Source organism: Cryptomeria japonica, chromosome 2, assembly GCF_030272615.1.
Source record: "Cryptomeria japonica chromosome 2, Sugi_1.0, whole genome shotgun sequence".
Lineage (NCBI taxonomy): Eukaryota > Viridiplantae > Streptophyta > Pinopsida > Cupressales > Cupressaceae > Cryptomeria > Cryptomeria japonica.
In genome coordinates this window covers 155,030,958-155,048,054 of record NC_081406.1, presented here as the reverse complement: position 1 = coordinate 155,048,054, position 17,097 = coordinate 155,030,958, and the positions used below count along the sequence as shown (strand labels likewise).

The 17,097-nt window shown below is 34.7% G+C and overlaps 1 protein-coding gene across 5 annotated transcripts in view; it reads left to right on the top strand.

Moving 5' to 3' along the window:
- Positions 1-7,936: 7,936 nt before the first annotated feature.
- Positions 7,937-17,097, top strand: part of LOC131070569 (uncharacterized) — a 30,216-nt gene continuing 21,055 nt past the window's right edge. For all 5 annotated transcript variants that reach the window (XM_058006148.2, XM_058006145.2, XM_058006147.2 and 2 more), the window contains exon 1: positions 7,937-8,185. The gene's annotated coding sequence lies outside the window, so the exon portion shown is untranslated. The remainder of the gene's footprint in view (positions 8,186-17,097) is intronic.

Sequence of the window (17,097 nt, the reverse complement as noted above, 5' to 3'; positions counted from 1 at the left end):
TTCAATGCCGGTAGCAATGAATCAATCTGTTATGAACAATCCTTTATTGTTTTGTTAAATAAATCTTCCTTTTCCTTATTAACTCTTTTCTGAATAGTTTCCTCATTTATTTTATCTACAGACTGAATGTTAGAAGAAATGAATTTGGACAATGTGTCCAATTTACTTATTGAGCCAACAATGTGATCTACCTTGCACGTCGATGCAATCATTTGCAAAATCAGTAGAGATTAATCAATAGCCTTAAATGCTAAGGCATTGTATTCAGTTGTCTTCTTTATTGAATCCAATAATACATCAGTGACGTTTATCGGTCTAAAATCCATAGTAGAAGTACTGGGAGAAGTGCTAGGTTCTGCAATAATTTTCTTCTCTTCTCCAGATACCTGTCAAGCTACCTTAACCACTTCCTTATTCACTTTCTCTTCCTTATTCTCATTCTTATTTTCTTCTGGTTCAAATTTTGTTTGTTCTTGTTCTTTTTCTGCCAGTATCTCAACATTTTGTTGAGTGTCAACTACCTTTACCGGTGATTCAGATTTCTCAACATTTGCAGATTCAGATTTCTTTTCCTCAACAATTTCTTTATCCAATACAATATTGATGTCCTGAGTGTCAACATTCATTGTGAACATAATGTTTGACTTAGGATCAATATCATCTGCTTTCACTTCCTTTGACTTCTCTTCAGGCTAATTTTGCATTTCTGCCAGTGTCTTAGCTACTACCGATGGGGTGTCTTGTGGCGGTGGAGGTAAGTTATCTTTTATTGTGAGGTCAGGTACACTGCCAACCTTATTCTTACCTTTATCTGTTTTCTGATATACCTTAGTGAAGGATTTATCAACTTTCTGTCTTTCATTTTCTTCTCTTTTCTCTTTCTCAACAAAGGATATGTCCCACTTATTTGTTGTTTCATCTACTATCTCTTTTAATTACAAAGCATATTTGTTTGTCATATTTATCAACAATGTTTTGAGGGATTCTTTCCCTTTGTCTCATTTTTGCTTGAAAATCTTTGAATTACTCTTTTACTAGCTTGTCATCATCTGAACCCATGCCAGTAATTGCCTCCTTTATCTATTTTCCAACAGAAATATCATAGGCAAAGTCTTTGTGACTTATACCGGGAATCACCTTTGAGAAATATAACATTAAACATACAAGTAAATTGCCAAATTTGAAAGTTCCCTTCTTGTCACCTTTGATCTTATCTAGATTTTCTATCAGTTCATCTTTCAACCATTCACACAGATCAATTTTAGCATTGTTCATTATCATCTCATAGGCACTATGAATGCATAGACTTAAAACAGAATTCAACCTGTTAATATGTGCCACCTTATATCCAATAACCATACTAGCATATTTGACATTGTTATCAGTTATATCGCTAACCCTAAGTGATCTGTTATCTGATGTTGCACCGGTTAAGTTCATAACCTCTTTGTTTGGAATTTTGTTTTTCTTCTTAGACCTAGTCCCAGTAGAAGGTAAACCGGTAACAACCTTAATCGCTTCCTTAGTGATTTTCAAAACTGAGTCTGGCCATAAAAATTCACCGTGAACTCTGCTAAGAACATAACAGACAATCTCATCTAGAAATTCAAGAATGTGAAGGATGTCTATGAACCCTAAATCTTCCACAATCTTGTGTTCTGGTTTGACTACACCTTGTTTGTCAGAGATAACATTCATGAACATGTTCTTTAAATCTTCAGACCCTAAATCTTCGATGTTACAATGAATGTATGCCCTAGGGTCTTTAGTAAATGCAACTCCCTTCGGGATTTTTGAAAATGCACCAATGGAGTCATCCAACTTAGCTATCTTAGGAATGATCTTAAAGACTGGTCTAGGACGCTTGATATTTTCCACAATAGTAGGGTTTGAAATGAATTCAGGAACGAAAGATGAAGAAGCCATGTCATAAGATAAATACCTTTTAACTGAAAACCTTGGATGCCCTAACAATCTTGCTGCTTTGCTTCTTGAATGCTGGTGCTCAACTCTGCGCTCTTCGAATATTTGAATGCTTGGTAAGTCGAAATGACAGATTTCAGTGCTTTATAACCAAAAAGTTAACTTACAACCACAATAAATGCTTTGCCGGTTAAGTGAATTTCCATGTAACTCAACATATGTGTCGGTAAAGAAGAATTATGACTTCTTACCACCATCTGAGGGTAAAATGCACGATTTTCAATTAGTTTCCTTACCCCTAAGGATTATTCCTTAGTTAGATGAAGAATCTCTTGTCGGTGCAGGATTGCTTTGTTTTGGCGGTGCAGAGATAGATTCATCATTTCTCTGATCTCTCTTCTTGACCCATTGTTTAGTGAATTCTTGCTTGATTTCATTCACCTTTTCCTTGCCTTTGTCATTAGATCCTTTGTTGTTTGTCAGTACATTCTTGCTTCTGCAAAATCTTGCAATATGCCCAATCTTGTTACATACATAACATGTTACATTGTTTCTTTGAATAACTTTTCCATAACCTTGACCGGTTTGAGTTCTGCATTGATTAGATAGATGTCCAAATCTACCACAAACATAGAATTTTACATTCATTCTACAATTATTTGAGTTGTGACCATGTTTATTGCATTTGGAACATTGACCAGTAGATGAATTTGTATTTTGATTATTCCTAAATCTACACTGATTTGCTCTATGACCAAATTTGTTGCAATTAAAACATTTTCCATTGAATTTATAAGCATTAGGTTGCCTTACCAGTTTGCTGTGATCATGATTGTTTGCAGTTCCAAAACTTTCTCCATGTTCAAATCCAAGTCCAACTGTTTCTCCATCAGGTTTTTGACTTTTCAGCATATCATCAAGCTTGTCTGAACTCTTTTTGAATTTGTCTTTGTATTCATTTGCAACAACCAACTCACCTTCCAGGGTGCTAACTTGTCTCATAAGTTCCTCTTTGTCATGTTGCATGTGAATCAAATCTATTTTAAGCATATCATTTTCATAGCTAAGCCTTAGAGATTCATCTGATATTTCATTGTCTTATGGCCAAATCTTCCTCATTCTTCTTTCTATCTTCAATATCCTTACATAGTCTCATGGTTAAATCTTGCATCTCATTCTTCATGTCACTGTTCTCTTGTCTCAGTTTCTTTGCAATATCTCTGAGAGTTTCTTTTTCTTCATCATCTTGTTTTTGCAGTTGCTCATGTAATTCTTTTCTCTTGTTTTGTGTCGTGGCCAAGTTTTCTTGAAGTGCTTTGATGAATTCCCAAGCAGTTCTAAGTTCATCTTCCCATTTGATATTCTTTAATTTTTCTGCATCAAAATCTTCAAGAGCTCCTTCCAACTGTTGTCTCAAACTTTCCATCGGTACCGGTTTCAGAATCTTCCTCAAGCTGTTAGGCTTCTGCAAATAGAGGACTAGGCTCTGATACCAATTGTAATTGTTAGATATTTGGTTAGCCCCAAAGACACTGAGAGGGGGGGGGGGGGTGAATCAATGTCTAACTGATAGATGAAAGATTTAAACTTATTTGCAACTTTATAACTGAAATTATTATACTGGTAAGCAAATAATAATGCAGTAAAGAGAAACAAAAGAATCAGCATCAATGCACACCATTACACATATATTTTTGGCGAGGAAACCTGGTAAGGAAAAAAACCTTGGTGGGATTTGTGACCCACAATATTTACTCACTGGCCAATATGAATAAATATTACTCAGTACAATAGGGGTCTGCACATGCAAGAAGGCCAATTTCCTAGAGCTCACTGCTCAACACAAAATGGAGTCCCACTGACTACACAATTGGATGGTTAAATCCAATAACAATGTATTGCTTCAAAATACCATATGCAATGCTGGATTTAGTACTGGTTTAAGCTCTATCTGATACCTCTGTCAAAACCTTGCTGGTAAGTAGTCTTCGCTCTGCTCTGCTTCTTATTCGCTCTTAAAATAAATACATTAAAGTACACATACAATTATCCAGTATCATACACACATTTCATTAACTACTTCGCATACAACTACTCACAAAATGACCTACAAGATCTCATACATATATGAGTATTTACAATACACCATGTCGTCTATACAATCACAATTTACATTACATAAACAATATTATTTCCAAGTCGGCTTTGGATGCTGGTATGATTTGTTGCCGATGTAAACTAGATGCTGGTGTGAATAAACCTTGTAGTATCTGTCGATGCCGGTAGGTGGTCTATTGTCGGTTGAACTTGTGAACCATGTTGAACCTTGTTGCCACTTAGTTGAACCTAGTTGCCATAAATGACAACATCTACCATTCTCATCTGAGGGTATAATGCCAACAATTTGTCTGGTTTATAAGGTCCTACCTAGGTCAAAACCTGGGTTTGGAATTAATCATTGAATTCAATTGAAATTGAATTGAAATGATTAATTGAATTGATTATACCTCTAATTGATGAAGCAATGTCCTTAGGATAATTCCTCCATGTGTTGGTGCAATAACATGACAAATCACATAAAATCTATCATGAATTTTTTATTGAAACATAATTGAAGATGCCTTGATGTAGCTTGTTGCTCCTTAGGCTAATATGTGCTCTTGAAGTATTGCTCTTGAATTGGAATGATAGCATAATTTTGAGATGCGATAATGAGATGATGAAATGAATTGAGAGTGATGCCCTATATAGGGATTTCATAATAAAATCACCTTTAGGTTGACTTAGAATTATTATTTTTTCAAATGGATCTAGATTTGAATAGGATAGGACCACTGTATTATCCTCCTAAAAATTAGGGCAAAAAGCATCAGTGAAGGTGGCTTGGGGCAACCCTATCCTGACACTTTAGGCCTAGATTTTTAGGGATGCGAGATAATAGGGTTCTAATGTCAAAAATAGATTTTTATGAAAATATATAATGTTTAGATGGGGGAAACATGTCTTGAGATTTGAAATGGGGCAGGATTTATAATACAAGAAGATAATAACAGATAAATGGCGCACCTAAAATTAAGGGCCCAAATAATAAAGTGTTGTTGTGTTAAAGTGGAATAAGAATCATAATATTGAATTAAATATTAATTTACATCAATAAAGGTCATATAATGCATAGAGGAATGAAAAATACTAAAATGAGTGCTAGGAGGGTGTGAAATTGGACACCCTAATTAAAGGTGTACAATTTATGACGCTACACATTGAAAAACAATAACATGTACGAAGCCATAACAATGCGGCGAGGTGAATCATATTAGAATAACATGGAGACTTACATATATTTTATTAAAATGAATGAAAATCTCGTTTCTCCAACATAGATCAAGTGAACCTAAGAGAGATCATTGAGGTAACCAAAATTCTATTTTTTGCTCTTTGTAGCTAAGAATCAATATTTTTCTAATATTAATGCAAAGGAAGCTACCCCATTGGTAACAATTTGACTAAACAATATTATAAAAATATTAAAATCTGTATTATAATATTATGCTAAATAGAATATTATATTTAATGTTTTATAATTAAAATTAATATTATATTATATATAATATTTAATATAATATTATAGTAAATATATATATCATTTACATGTTGTGTCACGACTGCTACTAGCTTTCATATATATCCTTCTCAAGGTTCCCATTTTCATCATTTTCTCACATTAAAGTGTAATAGGTACCTCAAGAAGGATATTTCTCAACATATTATAAATATATATAAGCTAGTAATACACTGAGTTGCAAGAGACATGGTGCATGGTGTACTATAATCAAAGCATGAGATCTAACGACATTAAGCAACAAGGGGATTGTAATGAATTTTTTTAATAGCATTCATGAGGTTAAACAGTCTATACAAGCCCCACAAATATCCATCAAAATAGATAAGCATGAAAAGTGCAAAATAGAAAAGCTTGACGACATTGTTCCCACTCGATTTCTTTTTCTTTCTTTATCTTGGATGTTCTACTATGTATTTTGACGAAGAAATCTGCAAATTTTGTTATCTTGATAAAAAAACAGCAACTTGGAAAATGTTGACAATATTGGTAGCCTAAAAAATTGACACGTATCCTTATGCAATGGATGCAAAATTACAATAAACGATCTTGACAATTTTTTATTGTTTTAAAGTGTATTATAAACATTATTGCTAGTACTTATTTTTCTCACGTGTGAAGGTCATAAAAATAGTTAAAACTCTACAACCAATCACATTGTCAATAAATCATTTTAAAAATATTTTTATTTAAAAATTTGCATGTTGACTTTTGGAAAGATAAATATTTTTTTCTCTTTGGAGACATTTGATAGAATAGAATTGATATAGACAAGATAAATATTTTACTGATTAATAAGGAGACACATTAATCTACAAGTTAAAGAGATTTTCATTGCTATAGTCTATTAAAAATTATTAAGTCGAGAGGTATAACTCTAGAGTGGCACCACTGTTCTTATTAGTGAAAGAAAAACAAGAGAAAAACAAGCTGCTAGCAATATGAAAAGCTAAGCAACTACCTCTTGCGGATTTGAGATTAAGTCTACAGTTTTGAAGTTTCTAATTCTTCAATCTTTTATAAGGAATGTTTTCTAGATTTGGAATTTTCGCTAAATGAATTTAAACTAGAATCCTAGCAATTGCACCTCATAGAGGCAACTTTCTATTATCTCCACTTCTGCTAGATTTGTTTTAAATGGTCTAGACAAAGGTTCTATTTAAGCAAGATGAAGGGGCATTTGAGCAACATAACACATTTTACATTTCAATGAAGGCATTTGAAATATCAACAAGTGATAAGGTATGTAATTATAGAGGGTTGTTTTTGTGTTTGGGTGTTTACTACGCCATGAAACACATATCATATTTTGTCATTCCTTTGTTGTTTTAGATTTTAAATTTTTTCTCATGGTTGCTATGAATGTTTTTAAAATTTAACCGGAGACACTACATATGGTGTCAAAAGAAAGCCATTAAGAATTAACATATCAACTTAATATTTATGAAAGTTCTTGAAATTTATTTTTGAACAATGGACTGAAATGAAAATGGAATGGGCTATTTAATAGACAAAAGACCTAATTATTCCTGACTGGTTGACACTTAATGTACAAGAAAACCTTAGACAATAGCATTTTGATCCTTGTCACAATTGTCCGAGTGCCCATCAATAAATCTTCTATTCTAGTGAATTTTTATTATTAATTTTATTTTTTGCCATCCAGACCAGCCAAGTTGATGGTATGAACTAGACCCCAATTATCTTGTTATATTTTCAATTGTAGATGTTTTGAGTTAACTGCCAAATCGCAAGGTAGATTTCTTCTTGATTAGCTATAATAGAATCCTTTTTCTTCCATATCACTTTGACATACAATATAGCTTTGCCTTATTCTAAGTATAAGAAGAAATCTGGTTATCTTTTTTTTATTGGACAAAGTAAATTACAATGAATAAACATTTATTGTTGTGTTGTTGAGAATAATATTTTTCATAATACAATAAGTACATAACAAATGATTTAGTAGATAAATGACATATAAAATACTTTTTGAAATATGAGATTTAAAAAATAGGAACTATTTCCTTGCAAAAGATTCTAAGGCTAGGTCTCATGACGAGTTCTTAGATTCTTAAAATTTTGGTGGGTGTTGTTGAGATTTTTAAGATTATTTTAAAGCAATGGATATGTGATTTTGAATTTGAATTTGTAGTGCATTTTAAGCTTCGAAATTTACGAAAAGGTCTTATGAATTTTATTATTGTATACATTTAATTTCACATAATAATAAAAAAATTGAAAAATTTGAAATAATAAACAAAAGACAAAAAAAAAAAAAAAACCTAAACTGATGAGACAATTTACAACCCTCGCATTTTTTTGAATTCTAATTTTTTTTTAACCCATCTCCACAAAAAAACAGTTCGTTTAGCGGGCTCATGGGACCACTTCCTTAACGGGCCCTTTGTCACCTAGGGAACATCATTAAAATTTTAAGATTCGGGAGTGGGTGTTCTAATGGTTGTATTCTGTATTGTTTAAGATGTTATTGTTGGGAATCTTGCAACCTGATTGGTGCATTCACTATATTTGCTATTTCAGTCTTTACACTGGCACGATAATTTCCAGTTTCGATATACATAATTTACACGGGACAAAGGAGAAACAGCAATTTGCATTTCTTCATATCTGAACTTTCAGGTACCATATCGATGTTATTTTAATGTCAAAATGCACTTTTTTGTTTCAGGTCATAATTCAATGTTTAAGATTGAGCCACTTTCGAGTTTTGCGGGAGAAAACACCATGAGTTGAGGGCATAATTTTTATTGGGTGTTAGGTTTCATTAATCACCAAAGGTTCCATTTCAATGTTTGTATTGCAATTTTGTTCCATCGGATAATAACTCAATGTTTTACATTGGTCCAATTTCGACTTTACCGGTTTGATTTGTAACAACCGTGGAGTTAGGGCATCTTCAATACTGGACGTCGACTTAATTAATCACCGGCGGTTGCAATTTGCACATGCTGAATATGGATAGATTTAGCAGACTTGGTCTTAGGGGGTTAGATGTGTATGTGGGTTTTAGGGAAATAAATCTGGGAAGACTTAATTAATAAACTGATTGTTACCAGTGATACTGGTTATGATATATAGTTTGGCTGGATTTAAATAGGAGTTTCATTTAATTTTATATGATGATTTTCCAAGTTCTGAATTAGTGATAATATGTAGTATTCACTAGTGGTTTGAGCTGGTGAGACTTGGGTTGAATCTTTAACCTAGGTTTATCAAGATGCCCGAGTTTGAGGCTTGTCTGTTAATTAGTTCTCTAATCCTACATATGGGTGATAATGGCCAAGGTATCTTCATAATCCAGAGATTGCACCTAGTAATCGTCCTCCTGTGAACAGTAAAATTCAAATAATTTAACCAATGCAACTATGGTTGACGTTTCCTAGAATGACACTTTCAGGGAAACACCACAGGAAGGCTGGAGTGTAAGTTTTCTTTCATTTACACAACCTTGAAATAGGTAAAACTTAGAAAAAAGAATGGCAATTAAGAAATATAATATTGTACCAAAGCCCTCCAAAATTCATTTGTTTCAATTAATTTGGTTTAGGTTGGGTTTTGTATTTTCTAGTTGCATTCAGGGTTGATTGATATGCTTGAACGGCAGGGTTTAAGGCCTAGCACATTTAAAATGCTTCTAAAACACATGTTATTCCATGTTCTGCTAATACAATTCACACAGGTAATGCTTGGTCTTGAATTATTTGAAGGCTTCTGTTGATATCCTACAAGGAGAGTGATTATCTTGTGCGTGGTCCCTGAGTTGGTTTAATTCATATTCAACTATTGGGAAAGTCTTAAATTTGTAGCTGAAGTAGTTAGTTCCAAGAGCATAGACATGAGTAAACATAATAATAAGAAGAATCTGATGATAGAACCCTATATCCTTTAAATTTTTTATTTATTAATTTGCATGTAGAGTGCATCCTACAGCCTGGATGGGGAGAATTCCCTGTAATGTGTGTCACTGTTCTCAGGTTTTATGTGTTAGTGATATGATTATGATACTGATAATTCACCCAAGTTGAACCATTGTAGCAAAGATCTTTCTCAGGAATAATTCGGCAAATGAAAAGATAATTTTTTCAAAAATAGGGATTTAAAGGGAAATCCAAAGCATGCAGAAAAAAATGAAAAGAACTGCTGTTTTTAAATATATAAAGGCAATGTAGTTATGTAGAGATAGATACCAAAGGGAAATTATAGTTTACACCACGATAGTTCGACTTTTAAGTTCGAACCTGAAAATGCATTGCAATCTAACCTACAAAATAACAAAAAATGGAGTGAGCCAATGATTCTTGCTGCTAGAAGTTCGCTACGCTAGAGTGTCGTCAGTCCTGGAAATTAAGCTTCTACGGGTAAACTGCTCCCAATTCGATCAATGTTATCAAAGATCAAATTTGGCATCCTCCAAGATACTAAGTTCTTCCTCATCAAAATTTATCTTCTCATCATTTGTGATCCATTTAGAGTCTGGATTTATATCCTCAAGGTTAATCATCTGATCTTCCTTGACGCTATTTGATATTGTCAAATTGTATGCATATGTTAGTGAGGTAGTTTGAAATTAGAATAGGTTCTAGAACGATAGGAATTAACTTTGAAAATGTATCAAAACAAAAATAACAATCTAGAAAGTAGTTATCAATTGCAACTTTTCTTACCTTATGCTTTCTTCAAAGGTTATTGGCTTTCTTGCCAAAATATCTAACCATTGTGTTGAAAAAAACACAAATTGAATCATGATTCAATCATCTACTTTCCAGTCAAAACTTGAGACCTATAATGTATGCATGAACAACAAAGAGAAATTCTCAAAATTTACAGTGTACTTGGTTTGAAGGTGGCTCTTCCTTCTACGACAAATATATTTGTGAAAGAACCCTTTACCTAACTCTCCCATATCTGCATGTAGCTCCACTGGTGTATAAAACAATCTTTTGATGCATATGAGTAGGCCCTTGGTGACCTTGGCATCATCTCAAAATGAGGCGCTATATGTAATATCCCTCAACTGAATTTTTATAGAATATTTGACTTTTTTGTATTTTTCTGGTTTGTGAAACAAAATATAAGTTTAAATAATATTAAATGTAGATATCAACAGCAACTTTAATAATCCAAAATTCCTTGTCATCACTTATTAACCAGACCTAACAATTATGTAATCTGGTAAGCAATGTTGCATGAATAGAAAATTGAAAAAACATAACCCTTTTACAACTTAGCACCCAAAAATTGGTTGGCTGTGTTAATACTCACAGATTGGCAATACACAGGAGTTTCCAGCAGCATACAATCAACTTATGATTGGGAATCAATTCCCAGGCAATGGTATGGCTGTCCACAACGACCTTATAAGTTTTCCTTACAGTGTGCTCAGCTGAAATTATGCGATTCCCTCTAGGGGACTTGTAGCATCCTTAAAATGATGTCACTGCCTTCCCAAACTGCGATCCCTTTTAAAAATGTTATGCAGCCTCTTTAGTGTAGATTCTTCACCATGGATGGCTGGAAGAAAGAATGGAAATGCTGTGCCAATCTTTGCAACAATAACAGCTATTGCAAACTCTGAATATGAGTGGTAGTATCAGCTTGTATTGATGCTGCGAACAGCATATAAAGTCAACAATACTCTCCACAGGCGTCCAGCAAGGGGCTGCTAGGAAGATCTGCTGGTAAACTTGCTCCCCAAATATCAACATTAGTTTGCACAAGCTGACAATCCAATCTGCATAATTTAGTGAACTGCTCTGAAGTATGAATCAGATCTGTACACTACTATTATGCTGCAATCACCTTCGAATGATGAAAATAAATGCTGCAAACATGTATGACTCTCCTCTACAGCTGTAAACACCCCTATGAAAGCTGCAGATGACCAATAACTTGGTGAGTCTCACAAGCAATGAAAGCTCTGAAAATGGCACACCTTCAAAGTTTCTTTGCAAATTCAATTCACCCAAACCTGAAACTTGCATGAAATAATCGCCTAAACTGAAAATTGGAATAGATTTGGCGCAAATTAGCTCCAATGCATCCCTTGTGTGAGGACGTCGCAGAAGGAAATGACAGTTTTTGTTCTCCAAGACCTTTAAATAGCCAAGGGCCTCTATTGATGTGTTTTTTATACACTTCAAACACAAAATAAAATACCAAAGGTGTTCTATCCTCTCTTGAACAAAATCTTCTTGGATGCTAAATGATGTGATCAACCAAGATGACTCCAAAGTTTCTATAGTCAGGTCATGACATGTGGATAGCTCAATTGGTTGATGTGATTGCTGGTAATACAAGGGGACTTACATTGAATACTTGAATGTTGAACGTTTTGATGTCTTTGGAACTTTAGATTCTAACTACTTGCTTGGAAAATAAAAGATCAAAAGAGATAGGATTTGAAGATTCTAATCTAATCCTAAGAATGTAAGAGACAATGGACGATTTAGTGAAATTCAACTAAGCTCTGCTTCACCATCAAAGAACAACTCTACAAAGCTAGTGCTATCTTCTAAGGAGAGCAAAAAAATGTTGGCATTGCATGAAGATTGCTTTAATGAAGTATAAGTGTTGTCATTGATGTCGATTGTAACCGGTAATGGAGTTGTTTTGTAACCGGTAGTGATGTAGTAATGCAATCGGTAGTAGAGCAGTGAAGGAAACCGATATTACTATTGAAGCAGAGTGATCAACCGGTAACCCTAACCTGTTGATATGCCGAACCCTAACCGATGGAGCTTGGTGAATCGGTTATGTTGATCTATGATCGAATGTTGATCGGAGATGATGATGTCACGTATGCATGATGTAGGTGATGAGTTTCAAAGTGGTTTTGGCGTGTAAAGATAACTGTTTTATCTTGGGAATGAACAAATGCATAGCATGAAGTGAATAATGCGTGATGAGTTACAGGATCTAATGTGCGGTGATCCAGGAGCGGTCGAAGTTGTCTTGAACAATGTGCTGCTGATTGCTATGTAATCCAACGGTCATGTTTGAACTGACATGTTTGTAATCTCCATGAGATCTTAGGGTTTGTGATGTGTTACCGACCAATTGTATTCTTTTTAAGGTCGATGAGTTGTTTTGTAATACTGTTGGCAATTTGGTTAAGTGTGGTAGTGTGATTGATTGCCGAACCAGAAGGAGCATCTGTAGAATGTTTTGAAGGTAGATAGGAGCATAAAAGGATCTGATCAAGCAAAGTAGTGCTATTACCAGATCAGCAAAGACCCTGTTGTTCTCTAACAATTACAACAGTTAAATCCCTTAACCGGGTCAGCTTTAACATGCTTGGTGCTTTCTAAATCCTCTAACCAGGTGATCCATTAGATTAGATTTGAAATCCTCTATCGAGGTTACTCCTAACAAGGTATTACCTTTAACAGGGTATTGTAGTCAATCCCTTAACCGGGTGGTCCTTAACCGGATCTGTTCCTAACAGGACATTTTTGTAAAGCTTCTAACAAGGCGAACTTCTGAAGAGTTCAGAATACTTGTGGGTATTCATCCCCACCGTGGTTTTTTTCCCATTTGGGTTTCCATGTCAAAAATCATTGTGTCAAGTGGTGAATGATTTTGTGGTTATATGTTTTGATATGGTTGATATGTTTAACTGGTAAAGTCACTTAGATATGTTTAGATGACCGAAAGTGATCTGAAATGTGCTATTACTAATGTTAGTAAAGTGGTTTGATGTTTTGGTTAAACGGTATGTTAGTTTCAGATCTGTTACACTGTTATATTGGTATTCTAGTGAACCGGTAAGGTTGACAGTGCAGTTGCAGTTTATGGTACATTGTTTAAACTGGTTAGTCAGTGATTGATTTATGAGTTGGGTTTAAGTTTGGTGAAAATTTAGTTTGTTTTCTATCTATTGATTCACCCCCCCTCTCAGTAGTTGACCGGATCCATCATATCATCAAAAAATGATGTTCAAATCACCACCAACGGCATAGACACTATCATGATGATGCATATCAATGAGATAAGTAGCAATTGAAGTTAAACTCATTTAAGGATTCTTGTTGATCACACAAGGCAAACTTACAATCAGCAAATCGCTAGTGGTATAGAAGAATGAATTTTATTATTAATCATTCACAATTCCTTTCATTCATCTAATCAATATGAAAGCAAATGAGAGATAGAAACCATGCAACTTGTTTAAACGACACATTTCACCATATCTTCAATGAAAATTATATATCCATTTACAAGTCTTAGCAACAATTTCTTCTTCTCCTACTCTATTCTAACTTCTAACTTTTAACTTCTTATCTATCTATTCTTCAATTATTCTAACATTAACTTGCTGTTAACTTTTCACAAATGAGAAAACTGAGCCTTATATAGATAGCTCTTTACAATTAATGGCTCAGATTGATTCGTAAATCAATGACCAAGATTAGAAGATGGAAACCCTAATTAGGGTTTGTTAAAACAACTCCCTCTGACCAAATGAGAAAATTACATTTAGGTTCAATATTGAATGTGAACCAATAGAAAATGGGGGTAGGTAGCTCAAAGTTTGTGCCTCCATATGATGAGTCAGGTGCATTGCATTTGGACATGTTGATGTGGAACTTCTTGATTGGTGTAGTGGTGACTAGGATGCCACCTCAATTTGCAATTGTAGACTTGATAGACTATCATGAAGGAATGTTGAGCAATATCTTGATACTCAACATTTCCAAGCTTGGTGTGATGATGGTGGGGATGAGACGAAGGTAGAGGATATTCCCAAATTGTACCCTTCTAAGGTAGGGGATATTCATCGTGAAGCTTTCATCACGGATCACTTCCTTGCTATGCTGGCAATGACTTCTTGGATTTCTGGAGGAAATTCAAGATTGTGTAAAAGTCCTTCCTTCAGCATATGTACTCTCATGTTGTGAAGCCATTCCGTTGTATTGTGGTGGATTGATCTCCTTAAACATTCAATAACCTGAACCTGAAAAAAAAAACATACTTGTAAATGAAAATGCAAGAAACTATGAAAGGGAAATGTTAAGGTTGTAGTCTTGCATTCTTAATTGCATAAGATCAGAATTCTGGAAATAAATTTAGAATTTCAGGAAATGATTAATCAACAACTGAAAATCAAGGAAATGGATCTGCGTTCTTTTGCCTTAGAATTTCCTTTGTGTACCCTCAAATATTGCTCTTTCTTTCGCCACCGGCTGGAATTCTGTCCTTAAACACATAAACTCATACCTTCTGGTCTGAAATTGACTTGTCTCTGTTGAAATTTGGCTCTGTGATTCATTCTCAATTTCTGATCTGACTTTAGATTCATTATCTGAAATTACGTGGTTTGAATTGCAGAATGATTTTATTTTCCTTCATGATCTCTACCTCCTTAGTATGGAATTCACTGCTTATTAAAGAGAATATGGATTGAATGAGATGGTTGAAAGTTGAAACAATCGACCATCTTATATAAGTATTGATCCTAAAGGGTGGCGTCTCTTGGTCAGATGAGATGGTTGAAACAATCGACCATCTTATATAAGTATTGATCCTAAAGGGTGGCGTCTCTTGGTTTTTATTTTCCTAAAAGGCCGACTTGTTTTGTTTGTTTAATTTTCTTATTATAATTTCCTTTTACATTTTAATGCATATATTTTCAATGGTGGGGGCTGACTTGTTTTAAAAATGCTTTATTATTTTTAAAGTTTGAATTTTCAAAGTTCAAACATTCATGCCCAAGAAAAACCGACTTAACTCTTTTTGTAATTTTTTTATTTTCCAGTTTTCAATGGCTTTGTCTTTTAAAAATGAAATATCTTGTTTATGAGTGGACCCCTATACATCCTTGCTCGTGCTGACTTCTCCTCAAGCCCGTTGAGGGTTTTGAAGTAAAGGAAAACGTGTCGTTGTAATGTAGGAGTAAAGGATGTAGGGAAGTAAAGGGTGCCGTGGTGGGAAGGGAGAGAGGGATGTGGAGGATAGGAAGGTGCCGCGGTGGGGAGTTGGAAAGGGATGTGAGGTAAGGATGTGCCAGGGGAAAGGGGGTGGTAAAGGATGTGGGTGAAAGGAAGGTGCCGTGGGAGATAAAAGGTAAGGAAGGTTCTGTTGACGTGTATTTTGTACACAGCCTAACACAGAATAAAATACCTAAGGGTATCTTATCCTCTCTTGAGAAAAAGTCTCTAACTGCTGAAGATTCGCATAAAGGATCAGTTAGGATGACTCCAAGGTTCCTTTTAGTAGGGTCTCTACATGTGGATAAGCTCGCCGTGGTATGATGTGATTTGCTGGAATCACAAGGGGACTTAAATTTGGTGATTGAATTTCCGATCTACTTTGCTAGAACACAAGCTCTCACTAACTTAGATTAAAAAGGGAAAAAGGAAGGGGGGGGAAGAGAGGATCTAATCCTAATACTAAGAATGTAGGAGCAATGATTTGATTTTTGATGAAACTCCAACTAGGTCTTGTTTTGACATCAATGGAACATCTACACAAGGCTAGTGCAATCTTCTAAGGGAAGCTTTATGATGTTCAAATCATCACCACAGGCATAGACACCATCAAGTTGATGCATATCAATGAAGAAGCGACAAATTGAAATTGAGCTTAGGCTGAATGATTCCAGTTGACTACGCAAGGCAAGTCTGCAATCAACAAACTGCTAGTAGTATGGATGTACGAATTCCACCATTAATCAATCGCATTTCCTCCATTCATCTAATCATCTACCATCTAGGATTGAAGACTCAACAAGAAACCATGCAAATTGCAAGAAACGACACACTTCACCATTACTTCAATGAAAATGGAGTTTGTTTACAATCAATGGCAACAATTTCTTGCCTTGTCCTCCTATTCTACTCTAATTGCTTCCAACTATTCTCTAACTATTCTAACTATTTACATACTATCTCTAACTTATTGCTAATTAGCCTTTACAAATGAAATGCCTGGGCTTATATAGTGCCCACAATACAATTTGATGGCTTAGATCAATTTGAGATCAATGGCCAAGATTCAACAATGAAAACCCTAATTAGGGTTTGTTACAACCATTACATAACCTTTAATGCTTGACCAATGATAAAATTGTATTGCTTGGACACATGTCCCTTCTAGAAAAATCGACCAATGGATAGCCGGGGTAGGTACATCGGAGTTTGTGCCACCTTCCATGAGTTAAGTACATTGAATTTGGACATGCTGAGGTGGACCTCACTGATTGGAGAAATGATGACTAGGACGCCACCTCATTTGACACTTGTAACTTGGTAGATATTCAACTTGATGTTGTTGAGAAGCTTGCTTTAATTAATTCATCTGGAACTATTTGCTTCTTCAACGAGCCCTTGTTCTAACTCCCTGTGTCCTCGATGTGCAGGATGATGATGTACCTTGCCTTGGAACGCTGGATTGAAAGAGGTCGCCTCTGTCCTGGCTTGATCGTCCTTGAGGAGACCGTCCTTGATCCGACTTGATTTTCCTTGATGAGATCTCCATTTGATGCCTACACAACATTTCAAAATTAGAAACATGATTTTGCAATATATAACATA